Here is a 15,240-nt window from a genome sequence, read left to right on the forward strand (position 1 = left end):
AAACCACAGCCATTGAGTTCTGGCTCTTTAAATTTGAGCCCTTAAGATACTATAGCTTTACAGTTGCTGAACTCGACCAACGCAAGGTTATTTGGCATTCACTCATATGTATAGTGCATTTTTCTTCTTCTTCTGTTAAAATTTCCCTCTCAAACATTAAAGACCCATCTGTTCTTAAATTTTTGGTGTCCTGTTGCTGCTTGTAAACGCAATTGCTATTTTGTGTGAGGAACACTCTCTGTGTGACAGCAGTGTATATTTATCAGAGTTTTCTGATGTAATGCAGTCAGTTAAAATTAATTTAGTGTAAAGAGTAAAATATCAGTGTGTCTGGTGGAAAGTAAGCCAGCAAGAAATGTCCTACATAGGTGTATTCATATATGGCTTGTTATAAAATAGAACATAAAATATGAGAGGAAGAATGTTGCTATAATTAAAAACAAAGGACTGGAAGCAAGAATATCTGGTTTCTGCTTTTGTTCACAGACGCTCTGTGTGGCTATGGAAGGATCACTTCTCTCTCCTGTGGGTTTCCCCATCTGGAAAATGGTCTAATAATACCTTCCAAAAAGGTGCTTGAGAAGCATGACTCATTAATATTTGTAAATATCCAGGGATCAAAGGGCCTGTAGATATACAATGAAAGGTATTATTATACTGCTGTGCTTTGCCAATTTCCTTTCTCTATAAGGATGAGCTCCTTGAATTTATTGCTTTTGACTCAGGAAAATGGCCCCACGGGACTCTGTGTTTTCACTGACTCCAGATGAAGTTTTCTGATGTTTACAAATAAAGTGATAACTTCCTGACCTCCAGTGCCCACCACGCAAGCCTGCCCTTGGATCTGGCTCCCAAAAGTGGTTCTTTCTGATGCATGGCAATAAGCAAAGTTCTGCCACATTTCTGCTGAGCAGAACCAGTTTTCTCTCTCATACCTGTATGGCTCCTGTGGGGCTGGCACAGAGGGAAATGCCCTGGGTGGGAGTTTCTAGAGTAAGGAGCACAGGGCAGGCACAGGGAGCCCAGCCCTGCTGTAAGGAGCAGTCATGACTACACATACTTTGCAGACCATGATATGATGCTGTTCTGCTAGCGATTGGTCCTGTTTTCCCTGTCCTGGGATGCAGGCGCTTTACAGTTCTTCTTATGAGGCAAATCACTTCTGCAGCTGCTCCGATGTGGGGATCCTAAGGAGCCAGAAGTGCCAGAGAGCAGCTCCTGCAAAATGTTTTCTCTAACTGTAGTGGATGTATCAGCAAACCAAAATGGTCTTGGAAATGCTTGACAATAACACCAGGGTTATAAATGTGCAGCTATTGGAGTATGTGAGAGAGTCTGGATAACAATTCCAGACTCCATGATTCTGCATGGTTGTGGTCAAAGAGTTTCATCAGCCCTTAAAGGAGAGAATTTGCTTCAAAATTTCCTTATTGTTATTTGGTTCTCTGGGGACAGAGGAAAAAGTTAGTGATCCAGTAAGATGAATGGGCAGCTTTTGCTCGCTGGAATACTTCTGTCCTTTGGAGGTGGATGGAAACTGTGTTTTGCTTAAAATAAAGTACTTGAACATTTCAGATATAGCTGCATTTCTCTAAATGCACCATGCAACCCATTGGAGAAGAACAAAGTGTGATGGCCTAAAGCCAACATTGGCTAAATTAGGGACAGAAGAGTTACTCAGGGGAAAAGTGCTTTAGTTTTGGGTATTTTTCTTTTAATTTGTTATTAAAAAATGTTATCTTCATGGGAACACGAGGTTGCAGGAGAGGCCAGGGCTGACCACTTGGAGCAGGAAATTATTAACAATTCTTATCTTTTGGAATTTGAGTAGATTTGGGTGGTGATCTTTATAGAACAATATTTATCTTTCCCTGGTGGACTTTCCCTTTGTCTCCACCAGCTATCAGAATTATAACCTGGCGTTCTGCATGAGTGGTCTTGTAACTGTGAGCCGAGGGACTGGGAGCAAAGACAATAGAATTACGGTTCCGACTGGCAAATTGTGAAGAATTTTTGTTTAAAGGTTGGATGGTAATTACAGGAGATTGGGTTTTGTGATTACTAATGGTCCTTCGGTCTCTTTTCCCATGTGAGTCTTTGCCTGTGCAGAGCTGCAAGAAACTGCACGGAGCAAGACTTTCTTTTTTATACGCTACTAATGGGAGTTAAGGTTTCAGTGTGCTTTTTCTTCCCCCTATTTTTGCTGCTTCTGTGTTTATGAAGGAGAGGAAAGACACAAATGCTCTTTGGGGATCATCTGATGTATAAAACTTTCTCATTCAAATTTGTGTTTTCCTCAATCTCCCAACTGCCCTGGGCAAAGTTTCTCATTTTCTTTTCTTCCTATACCACCTTATCTCTCCTTCCTCACTGTGCTATCTTGTCTCATAAATACCCCAGAATCTATATGTTTGTACGACTTCAACTATTTTTCTTACGCTATCTTGAGCTATTCCTGCTGCATATGCAACAGTAAACGATAGCACAAACTGATGGTGTTTTTTACTCTTTGTATATAAATGTGTTTAATCCCAGTTCTTGGGAGAAGCTTGTCTTTGTTTTCCTCCTTGAAAACTTGTAGTGTTGTATGGACTAACAGTGTGAGAAGTGTCCTACCAGAGGAAATCAGTGCTGGATTCCTAAGCAGATAGGCCAGAGACATACTAAGAAATTAACTAATCACTGGTGGGGCTGTGCTGTCCCTGTTACAGCAAGGTCTGTGCTCCCTTATTGCTTTATTCAGAGTGGTTTGTGGTGATGTGCAGCTCACAGACCGGACCACACACTGTCCTGTTGTGTAGGTAGGCATATCGGAATCCCTTCTGTACAAAGCCTGGGCTGTCTGCTGCTCCCTGATGAACCAATCTCTGAAAGAGTGGGCTGGGGCTGGGGAGGAGCTCCAGCAAGAGATAACAGGGTTATTTTGGCAGAAAGATATTGCCAGAGAGATGGAGATACCTCATGGGCTGCTTGAGCTTCAGCTCTCTCCAACAGGAGTAAAATCCCTGTTTTCTTCTTTTGAGTTTAGCAGCCTTGCCCCAAAGTCCTCTACACACAAAGCAAATGCTTAGAGTAACTTCAGCGTGCTCAGGGTCAGGCCTTCTAATGGCCTGATGGGATCTGGGGAGCACAAGAAATATGAGGTGCAAGACCAGTTGCATTTCACTCTGGAATTTTTCCATCTTCTTACAGCTAGAATACATTCCCTGGAAAGCCCCACTAACGTGCCTCTCCATTAGCTGCATGTTAATTATTACCAGCTATCTCAGAAATGGAAATCTTCACTCATTTTTCTCCTTAATCTCTATCTTCAGCAGAAAAACCCTGTCTTCAGACGGTGGCTGGCAGAAGGGGACAGGCCATTTCTTTGGGTTAGTACTCCTGTATCTACCTTCTTAGTAATAACAACAACAACAACAACAATACTAATAAGTTAATTTTTAGCAGTCTCTTTCTGCCGGGGTTATGACCATACTGTCAGAGGGCTCAGGTAATGGGATTGTGCTTCCACTTCCAGCTCTGAGTCATGCAAAGCGTGAGGTAGCATTCACGTTAATGACATTCCTGTTTGCAGGCCTGCCTCTGTAGCTCTTTGATGCTGTTGAGTCTTTCCTACAGTGGCATTTGCCAGCAGAGGCTTCCTTGGCTTGGGTGACTGTATTTACACGAGCATTATTTTCTTGCTAGCATCAGCCATAAAAAGAGGCATTCCTCATTGCTCTCCTCATCCAGGCGGAAATTCATGCCCTGTCGAAACACACGGGTGAGGGATATTTAAACCCGAGCACCTCCGGGCACGGGACCGGGTGCCATTGTGACCTTTTTCCTGCATTTCCCTCCAGAAGTAGCCAGAACACTGGTAGAGCAGCAGTGGGGCAGGCTGCAGGCAGGGCCGAGCGCCAGTGTGACCAGCAGGGGGGAGTGTGGGCAGCACGAAATTCAGTCGCTTCCCTGCTAGGGGAAAAACCAACCGACCTGCAAAAGGTGGTCCGAGGGTTTGAATAATGGTGCAGGAGGTGGGAGTCTGCTCTAGACCCTTCCCCACTCTGCCACAAACCTGGAGTATGACCTGGGCAAGTTGTTCGTCATGGGACTTGCCTTACCTGCTCAAAAGCTGTCTTTAGCTGCCCCAAAAGTTGCCTCTGACTCGAGTCTGAGGCAGTTGTATAGCTGCTCTTTGGAGCTGAAAAGAAAGACATGGACATCTTTAGGGCATCTTTAGGGTCTTCCCCCAGAGACATCTCCTGGGATGTTACAGTAGGAGCAGGGCTGGGGGAATGCGGGGATTTGGACACACTGAGTCTGAAATGGAGCTGGGACACACACACAGAGGAATGGCCTGTGAGAGTTTGAAGCTTGTGGAAAACAGGAGGGAAGGTAACGAAGCAGACTGTTGCTTCTGGCTACAGAGATGAAGAAGGGGAACAGGCCATTAGGAAGGGAATCGCTAATGGATGCACAGAAACAGCACTGATTGACCAGCAGGAAGGCACAAATCCCTATTGCACTGAGAGCTAGAAACAAATACACCCACAGAATCCATCGACTTTTAGAACTGATTCAGAAACAAAGGGCAGAAGGGACTGTGGTGACCATCTCATCTGATCTATGTAACACCTGGCAAAGAACCTTCCTGTTTTCATCCCTGTTAAATTAAGCAGAAACATTAAAACTCTTTTCTAGAAAATGAATGACTGAAAGATTTCCAGTTTGCTAAAAGTCCACCAGAGCTTCTTGTAATTTTCCTCAGTTGTATTTTTGCCTCATTTCTAATCTCCAAGGTTGCCTTGCATCATTTCCCCCATTGGCTCTTTTAATATTTGTAACTAAACCAGAGAGCTAAACCAAAGAGGGCCATCTGTTACTGCATCTCTGTCTCCAGTGTAAGACTTACACGCCATGACCAGATGACCCATGACCTTCTCTTTCATCCAATGAATAGGCTGTGTCCTGGCAGTTCTACTCCATGGCATCTTTTCCAGTGCTGCAGTCATCTTCTGGCTCTTCTCAGCACGCTCCTGACTCCTCCATGCCCATGCAGTGATCCCAGGAGTAGTTGTCTTCGTGCTAAAGGCTGGGATAATGCAACCTCCCTTTTCCTGTTTAATACTTCCTGTTTTGCAGCCCAGGATCTTGTTACCCTTGACACTGTATTTCATCCTGGCAGATACTTCCATGACCTCCCAGTCCTCTCCAGATTTCTGGCTTGCTTGGGTATAAATCCCCTTTTGGTAGGAGGTCTCCATTTTACTCACTCAGCTGTGAGTCATACATTTCTGCATTAAAATGCATCATGTTTGCATGAGCCCAGGCACTATTGTTCTGCACCAAAGACATATCCAATTCATTATTTAATAGGTCCATCTCTGTGCCATCTTTAGACTTCAATAGGAATAATTTCATTTGTCTTTCGGAGCTGGATTTGAAAGAGCTGGGACAAAAGCACCACTTGCCAAATGGTGACTCTTCACTCACAGTATCATTTCCTGACACCTACGAGTTAGCCAGCTTTAAATCCATTTAATGAGATCCATGCTTATTTTGTATCATCCTATGGCATGAACTAAAATGGCCTGAAGAAGTCTAAGTAAATTACATCACCCTGTTACCCCTGTCAAGCAAGCTCATAATCTCACTGATAAAAGGTGTTGTTATTCTAACTAGATCCGTTTTCTACGTATCTAGGCTTGCTGATATGAATTATGCTATCCCCTTTATGTCGTTCTACTAATGGAAAAACTCAGGAATGGAGTTTCCACCAGCCCTCTGGGTATCTTGCTGCAGTGCCACACAACCTTCTTTATTCGCTCATTCTAATACTGGTACAATGACACCTTGTTTCTAGGCCCATGAAACTTGTTTTCCAATACATATTGAAGCCCCTCAGAGTCTTTTTCTGCAGTTCTTTCTATTGAGTTGCAGGTTTTTTTGGTGTGTTCAAACTAAATCTCTTCCTTCAGTTTTCTTACACATCTATTACATTATGAAAAACTCCATAGTCCCTATTGGGAAGGAAATACATATCATCACTGTCCAAAGTCTGCAACAGTCATATCTGTTGGCTACAACTGTTCTCTGTATCATTACTGGATAATTATTTCACCACTATTTCCACACAGAAATGGACTAGAGTTGTTTTATGATATCCTTTGTTTGTGCTCTGCTTAAAAAAAGCTGTCTTACTGCCCTTATGTCTCCTGTCCACAAATATCTTCCTATCCTTTTGCCCCTCCTATAATTTTTCTACAGTTCCAAACAATTAAATTATCAGTCACATTAGTTATTTCTGCTAGCTCCTCTCTTTCCCCCCTCCTACTTACCTATGCACAAATACATACAGACACCAACGTCTACATATTTAATCATTCCAACTGCTCTATTTTCCTTCCAAACCAGCCTTCTTTCTCAATTGTGATATTTCAGCACCAATAAAAATATGCAGTTTCCCAACTATTCCATTTCTTCTGTTTATGTATCCCCCCCATCTCATTTAGCTCAAGTCCGAATTGTTTTCAGCTTTGGAAAATGGCCTTTTTAAAACTCCAGGTTTGCACATTAGCAGTTTGGACTTTATTCTGTTTGCCGTAACAAATCACATTGAGTCACTCTCATTTGACTCTTAACTAATCAATAATTTATTTTCAGTTCTGTAGGTAGTAGTCTTAATCTAGTGCAGAATACCAATAGGGAGTGAGTTTCCACCAAAGGAAAGTGGTTTGGAAGGCCCACCCTGACCGCTCCTACCCCATTCTGCCTCTGTTCTGCCTGCAGATGTGTGCTAGCTCTTGTGGGATCACCTTCCATGTCAGCCTAGGTGCTATCAGTGCTTGTCAGAGTAAAATTTGCACTAGTCACAAGTCTCCTGGGATGCAACAGCTGTTTGCTCTTAATACTGCAGTGCTTTGGCATCGGACACGCTTTGGTGACTTCAGGACAGGAGCAGCCAGCAATAAGCCTCCCTGAATAAGTTTTTCCCATTTGCCAGCTGAGAAGGTTGGGGCTGTTCAGCCTGGAGAAGAGAAGGCTGCGTGGAGACCTCATAGCAGCCTTCCAGTATCTGAATGGGGCCTATAGGGATGCTGGTGAGGGACTCTTCATTAGGGTTGTAGTGATAGGACAAGGGGTAACGGGTTGAAACTTAAACAGCAGAGGTTTAGACTGGATATAAGGAAGAAATTCTTTACTGTGAGGGTGGTGAGGTACTGGAATGGGTTGCCCAGGGAGGTTGTGAATGCTCCATCCCTGGCAGTGTTCAAGGCCAGGTTAAATGAAGCCTTGGGTGATATGGTTTAGTGTGAGGTATCCCTGCCCATGGCAGGGGGGTTGGAACTAGATGATCTTGAGGTCGTTTCCAATCCTAACTATTCTATGATTCTGTGATTGTCCCCAGGGTGTCTGCAGTGACATAGCACTGGACATCTTCATGACATGGCACAGAGTAGCTGTGCTGGCTGGCTTCAGCTGTGTGCTTAAGTGCCTCCAGCTAACTGTTATCCATCAGCACACAGGGACCTCTCTGTCACCCATTTTTTTCTGGTTTCTGTACATGGCCATGTCTAGTGAGGAGATGATTGCTCCTGCTTTGGGGGCCTGCTCTAGTGGTGACCCCATCAGAGACCTTCATTCTCCCATGTGGGCAGATATGTACAGGCAGGATGCCAAAAGAGAAGTACCAGCACGATCCTCCCAGGATGAGCTGCTGGCCTGGGAGAGCAGGTTACCAACCTGATAGCTGCTCTCTGAAGGACATGTGCACATTGTTGGAGAAAAATGCATCCAGCTCAGGCAACCTCAGCAGCTGCTTAATGAATCTTGACTCATCTTAGTACACCAAACATTTGACCAGATGAAATCGGCGCTGGCAGATGCAGCTCCTCCATTCCGACTGCTCAGTCCAGAGTAAAATGAAAGGCAAGCACTTTTGACCGAAACCTGGCACAAGCCCCCAGACACTGGCCTCAGCTCTCTGTGCCATAGGATGCTGTCCAGCAGTGAGGCCAGTCTGCACATGGTCTGCATCTGGGTCAAGGATCTATATTATTAAAGAAGACAACTCCCTTGGCAACTGCTTCATTCTCCGAGGTGTAGCCTTTGGGTTTCTGAATGTCTCTAATGTGTCAGAGGTGCTCAGTTATGTTGTGAACTGATGGGTTGTCCTCTTCCCATGGAATCCTCCAGGCATGATCCCTTGGGTGATGAGCTATAGACCTTCCACCAGCACCTCCTCTAGCAGCTTCTGCATCATCTCCTCACCATGTATTCTTTGTCCAGACCTATCCTCAGTCCCAGGCAGGGTAGGAACATGGGTACACACACAGCAGATGTGTTCATCAGTGAAAGTCCTGAAGTAAGAACAAATAAGGTATTTCTGTTCTGGAAGTCACCTCTTCCCTTCAATGACTGCAAAGCCACCTTCCCTTCAAACAGAAAAGTCCAGCTAAATCACAGGCACAAATGCTGCTTCAGCAGAACTTTGTAGGGTCTGTCTGCTGAGCACTAGAGGATCAAAGCAAACTTGCCAAGTGAAATGCAGTGCAATGTGTCAGTGTGTAAGGGTGAAAGTGGGCAGCTGGTCTCCAGAGCAGGGCTAGCTAGCCAGGCATGGCGCTGCATGAAGTACATTTATTGTTGCATTGAGTCTGCTGCCTGGCTTCGTTTGCTTAATTATTTGTTTTCACAGATAGCACTGGGTTGTGCAATCATTTTCTTTGAAAACGAGATTCAGCTCGTGTTGTTTCACCTAACTGGGCTGATGGTGAGTGAGGCGAAAGCTGTTTTGCTAACAGACCTCTTCACCAGCCAGTGACATGTACTTGGGGTGTTGCCTCAGAGAACATTTATCCTGATGTCAGGTGTGTCCTGGGGTCCTAGCACTGCACTGCACATGGAAACCTGAAGACATATAAGCCAGCCCCCCAAAAGGTTGGCATTAAGGTATTTTGAACGGCAGGAGGGGCTTTTTGCCATTCAAGCATCAGGGTTAGGAGAATTAAAAAGTAAAGGGGCGTGTTTACTCCAGGGTAGAGAGGGTGTTCTGGGGCTTTTGAAACTTACGGGGGGGTAAATGAAAGGAAGATGGAAAGAAATTGTATCATTTCTAAAGGGTAAGGGGAGCTTTATTCCAACTCAGACTGCTTTTCTTGTATTTGCAAACTGGTTGGCTCTGGACATAGGCTATTCAGATATAAATGCATTGCTGTAAGATTGTTTTATGGCTCACTTTCAGAGAAAACAAGCTGCTAAGTACTTCATGGCAGGTTTGTTTGGAGCATGGGCTGTGTATTTTTCTTTGCTCAGAAAACAGCTTGCTGTTTTGGAGTGCTGCTGCCTCACATTGTAATGGTAAGAGAGCATTGCCCTGTGCAGGTTTGGGGCACTGTCCTGGTGGTCCTGTGCTGTCCTGAAACATAATACAGATGGATAAGATGTGAGTGGGTTAGATGCTGCTCCCCCTTTATTGTAAACCTTGTGAAATGTTCAGGAAGGGGATGGGGCAAACCTTCACTATATTTTTTTGCTACCGGGATAGAGATGGTAGTTTCACTGATGATTTGCAAATTCACATGTCTTCCTCTGTCCATCTTGCTTTGGAAGATTTAATATTGCTCTTTGGGGAAGCACATAACTTATATGGGAACACAGGCAATATTGAAAAGCAACTTCTCTGTAAAACTATAGAAATCAGAAGCTAAGCTCTTTGACCCATAGCTTAGTTCCAAAAAAAAAAACCCCAAAAAACCCACTTCTTTTTAGGTGAGCAGAAAATATGCTGGAAGTGATGAAACTGATCATAAGTTTGAACTTTAATTTTGTTGATGGATGGCAGTTGTATGAGTAGCTGCCCCTATGGTTTTTGTTTTAAATCATCTGGGCTTTTAACATCGACCTTTCTGTGAATTGGTGACATCAGAAAACCTATTACCCAATTCAGATTTTGCCAATCTTCTTCAAAAGTAGCTTTATTTATGAGTATCTCATTTGGAAGAAAGGGGGCATTTCTGCCATCTCAGGCATTTTAAGCCTTGGCTACTTTTCATGCTACTGTTGTAAATGAAATTTTCCCAGAAGTGACACTAGTGAAGTGTTGTCTCAAGCTGAAGTTGTTTGGACCAAAGTTCCTTCCTCCAAGTTTTGCCCTAAGAACTCAGTTTTGAAATGCTGAGAGGAAAAAGGAATTTGTGAAATGACAATTAGCAAGGAAGAGGCTGATGAGATTGGCCAAGGATGAGGAAGGCACTCTCAAATTATTGTCTTGAGAGATGCAGTATGAACTGCATTGCAGTTCCAGAGCAGGGAAGTACTCCCCCAGGAGACTGAGAGCTGAAAAAGTTAGGAACCTCCTAACAGCCTATTTGCCCTTGTTTTGATCTTTTATTAGTTGGAGTATTGCCCAGCTTTTTGGGGGTGTGAAGGTGTGGCTCTGGGCACACAGCCACCAAGGTGTGTGAGCATCCATGGAGTCCAGAGACAGGAGGGATTTAAGAAAACTCCCCTGCTTGAGCTCTCAGTGAAATTGCTCACTGAACTGTATTCAATATGCTCTACTCAAGGTCCTGATGAAACTGAAATACTATCTTGTGTAAACCGTGATTCAAAAGAGTTATCAAATTTCCATTTACCCAAAACAATTTGTTGAGTCTGTTGGTTTGGTGTTTTTTTTTTAAACCCCATGATTTTGGAGTGTAGAGCCAAATGTTAATAAACCTCTGAGATGGGAGCTTTACAATTGTATGTATGGTTTGTGGTTTACACATCGGATACTAATCTAGCATAAGTATGAAAATATTCAGCTGGCATCCAGTTGTACATTTGATTAGAGCATCCTTTGGTTGGGGTTTAGAGCCTGCATGATTTCCTGAAAGGGTTGGACCCAGATAATTCATGGAGGTAAGACTGGGATGATCATAAGTTACTTGTGGGGAAGGAGGTGGGAGTAGGAAATGGTGCAAGGAGTCTGGAGTCACCTGTGGGGACATGGTGCTTGGGGATGGGGAGGTTCCCTACCTCAGACCTTAATTGCTGGGGAAGAGGCACAGGTTAGGGTACATATACATTCTATGCCCCTCTGGTACACTGGGATAGGGAACCACAAACGGCTGGCTGGTAGCTGCTCCTGAGCTTTTCACCCTAAGGAAGTTGTAACTCCCAAATCTCCCCCTTTCATTGCAGACAGCCTTCTGAATCTCACCAAGCAGATCTGAGAAGAGGATGGGTCAGTGCTTGTGGGTGCACAAACCCATGCCTGGGTGGCAATAATCCCACACTTCCAGGAGGGAGGTAGGAAAGGTTCCTCCTACCTTTGAAGGAGAAGGAGGCTTCTGGGTTCCTTCTAGGGGAACACTGGTGAGCGAGTGGCCAGAGAAAAGACATGATTTGTGACAAGGTCTATCTGTGGTCCTGTCCCAGTGTCCCCAGCATTTATCCTGACTGTCAGATCTGTGGGTAACGGGAGTTTTTCCTCGATCAGATAAACACCACTGGTTGGGGTTTACTACCTTCCCCTTTGGTGCTCACACCTTCTGATAGTTGTGTGGAACACTGGTGCAAACCACAGCCTGCCACTGCCGGGGCTTGGAGAGAGCCTTGTGTACTTCCCTCTTTCTGTGGCATGTTACATTTGTGGTGTTTGTCCTTTTGCTACAGCTCTGCAGTGCAGTGTGAGGTGCTGGGAGGGACTCTCTGGTCCTGTCCTGTGGCAAACACAGGAGAGATGCTTTGTAGATTCACCTGGATTTGTAGATTCACCCATTGGCTTGTCTTTGCAGGGGACTGCATGTGCTGACTGTTCAACTTGTGTATCCCTGTTACCATACTCATTTGATGTGTCATTGATGTAATTCTGATTTGATTGTTGTATAGGTTTACTTATTATTCAGGTCAATATTGCTAAGGCCCATTTGCATTGCAGGGGAAGAATACGCATGCTTAAGTTTAGTTTTATTTTTGTTTGGTAGATACCAAAATGTTGAAATCTGAGATCAAGTCATATCTCCTTCAGCAAGCAACATGTGTCCAGCACCTGGGACAAACATCAAGTAATCAACCTCAAACAATGGAACAGCTTTTTCTGCAATTGGCCTTTGATTCTGAGACCCATAGCCATGAATAACACTCACTCCCTATGCTCAGTGCAAAATATGAGCTCCAGGACCAATGATAATAAATGAGCCCAAATGAATTCTGCCCTTCAGGAAATGATTTAATATGTAAGGCTCCCCCATTGCATGCTTCTCCAGGGACTGTGATGTAAGTGTAAGATGAAGTACTATCACAATAATCATGTGTGTATATTCCTACCAGCTCTATTACCTGGGGTCATCTACGTCAGGGTCAAGATGTCTGTATCCTTACGGTGACATTACATGTAGTTTGAGCAGGGAGAAAGCTGTTTGAGTCTCTTGATCTCTCTGTAGATGAAAACAATCCTACTGATGGCTGAGGACCTGTCCTGTTCCCTCCACTCACTTGTCACTGCCTCTGCTGCTTGCTGCAAAAAAAAATAAACAACACAGGAAGGTACAAATATTGAGTGAGAGACAGGAGGAAAGTAGGGATGGAGAGTAAGGAAAGTGAGGGCAACTCCTCATCATCTGCTGTAATTATTACCTGTGGGAGAAGCACCCAGGGTACAAAATCAACCCAGAAGGACAGAGTGAGTGACAGTCCTGCACGTTCATGAGCATTTTTCTCTCTTTGCAGGAGTTGAAAATCTTTGGCTAAACTCCTGAGTGACAGAGGCAAGTGAAACTGCCAGTGGGTGGTGCATGGGCATCTCTAATGCTCGCAGATACAAGCCTAGCGCTGCCCTTGCCCGCTGCATGTATTCTATTTATACCACAGTAGAGGGAGCGTTGGCAAAGCATCTCAGAGGAGCAACCTTTTGTTATACCTACAGCTGCTCCCTTCCCTGTTAGTGTAACTGACACAAAAATAATCGCAATAATAAGGTTAATTGATTCACTCTCTTGTGACCATGCTGAAGCCGATGCGGCCATAGCCTGGTTATTGCATCTTGTGTCCCTGTGATTTCCTACAGGGAAGGATGCACCTGAAATACCTCAGGACATTTAGGATCCATTCACCTGGCTGCTTCTCCCAGCAGCTCATCTCATTCTGGCCTTTGTATCATGTCCGCTAGAACAAGACATTGGTTTTCCTTGTGCTGATCTCCAGGCTCAGCACTGAGGGACTATATTTGAAACCAGAGAGTGAGCTGTGTGTTAAGAAATAGCTCTGGCACTAAAATGTTTAAAATTACTCTTTGTTTCCCTGACTTCTCTCCCAATTTAGGTTATCCAAATCCAGATTCCCCCCAGACTTGCCCACGAGATGTAATTCTAAGAAAATATTGTTTCATTTGGTTTCTAACGTCCGCATTTCTCACATTTCCTGTTCCAAAGTGGGCCTGAGCTCCTCTGCTAACATTGCCCCAGCTGTTATTTTGGGGATCTGGGAGAGGGGAGATAAACTAAGTGCGGGGAGTTCAGTTTTTGCATTTCCCCCTTGTCAGCCACAGGTTCTTTCTCCTAAGTCAGGAAAGAGTTACTGACATTCCCCTCTTTTCAGGTCAAACAGATAGATTAGACGAAGGGTACTGCTAACGTGGGTCAACGTATTAAAAAATGGATGCCTAAATTTAGGCTCCTAATTTTGTATTTTGAGCCCCTAAATAAGGGCTTGATCTTATGCCCTTTGAAGTCAATGCCAAAGCTTCCACTGAACTCAATCTGCAGGATGAAGTCCTAAATTATGGTCAGGGTCTTAAAAGTTCTCAGTGTCTCACAGCTCCAAATAAGTCATCTCCCGGCCCCTTTGCAAATCACGCGTCTTCCCTTAAGTGCCTAAACATGGAGCTTGTGCTTTCGGGTATTCCATATTTAAAATCCTGCCTGTTGATGCTGTCTTTCTTTCTGTCTCAGGAGTCACTGACATGGGAAAGATAACAAGAAGCGTAGCCAGGACATGCATTGATTTGCTTTTTTGGTGAGTGGTGCTCAGCACGAACGCTGCGGATTCTATAGCAATGTCAGTATTTATTGCGGTGTAACGTTAACATGGAAGGCACATGAATGTCCTTGCTGGTGCCAGAATTCAGGCAAGTACATGACCATTTGCACAAACCTCACATACACCGCTTTCCTGGTAACGGGATGTTGGCAGGTGGGAAGATCACAGGATCCAGATGAAACGTAAGACGAGATGAGCAATCCTGTAGTGGTAATTTTAGAAGCTGGGTTCTGTACATTATTTACAGTACATTGTAGCTTTAAGGGGATAAGGCTACCCCTTGCCACTCATGGACTTAATAATTTCTGTGAGATTTCTGTGGGGGACTTTCCGTAGTGCAGCAGTTGGAGGGATTTTGTCCGTCCAGAGAAGTGTTCAAATTGCAAGGTATTTGCAGTGGAACCACCTTCATTCATAAACTGCTCACCCAGCAGGAGGGGAAATGGCACCAACGAACTTCTACCAGTTAAAGAGTAAAAAGCACCTAGTGAGTTATCTGCTTCCTCCTGGCCTGGGGTGCAGAGGCCTGGCACAAGGAAGGAGCTGCTCACAGCAAACTGTGACAGAGTCGGAAGTGGTTCTTGCCTCCAGGAGCTTTAATTTGGCTTTATCTTTAGTTAGTGAAATATCCCCTATTTTCCCAGGAGTGGGGACTTGAAGTCTCACTATCTCTTAGAGAATATTTTTGACAGTTGCAGTCTGAATATGGGAAACTGGTTATTTTTTTATGAATCTTAGGAAAAGGTTCTTCTCTGTGAGAGTGGTGAAGCACTAACACAGGTTGCCCAGAGAAACTGTGGCTGCCCCATCCCTGGCAGTGTTCAAGGCCAGGTTGAACAGGGCTTTGAGGATCCTGGTTTAGTGAAAAGTGTCCGTATCCATGGCAGGAGATTGGAACAAGATGAGCTTTAATGTCCCTTCCAACCCCTACCATTCTATAATTCAATGATTCTATTAATATTTATTTTGTCAGAAACCCTCTGCAACAATGACTTAAAAATAATGGAGAAAGCAAGAAAAAGGGATTCGTTTGCAGTGTTTGAACAACACTCACCACTCTGTAGAAATGTGATCCCTGAGGGGAAAGGGATTATATTCTCCTCCAGGCTTTCCACTAGGCTGGGTTTCTCCCCTTGCCCAGGAGGAAGGGCCATCATCACCTGGGGTGCAACCCTGCAGTGGGGCAATGGAGGGGCCAGATGGGAGCTGGAGTTGCTCCCTGCTCAGACAGAC

This window comes from Melopsittacus undulatus, chromosome 3 (genome assembly GCF_012275295.1).
Source record: "Melopsittacus undulatus isolate bMelUnd1 chromosome 3, bMelUnd1.mat.Z, whole genome shotgun sequence".
Classification (NCBI taxonomy): domain Eukaryota; kingdom Metazoa; phylum Chordata; class Aves; order Psittaciformes; family Psittaculidae; genus Melopsittacus; species Melopsittacus undulatus.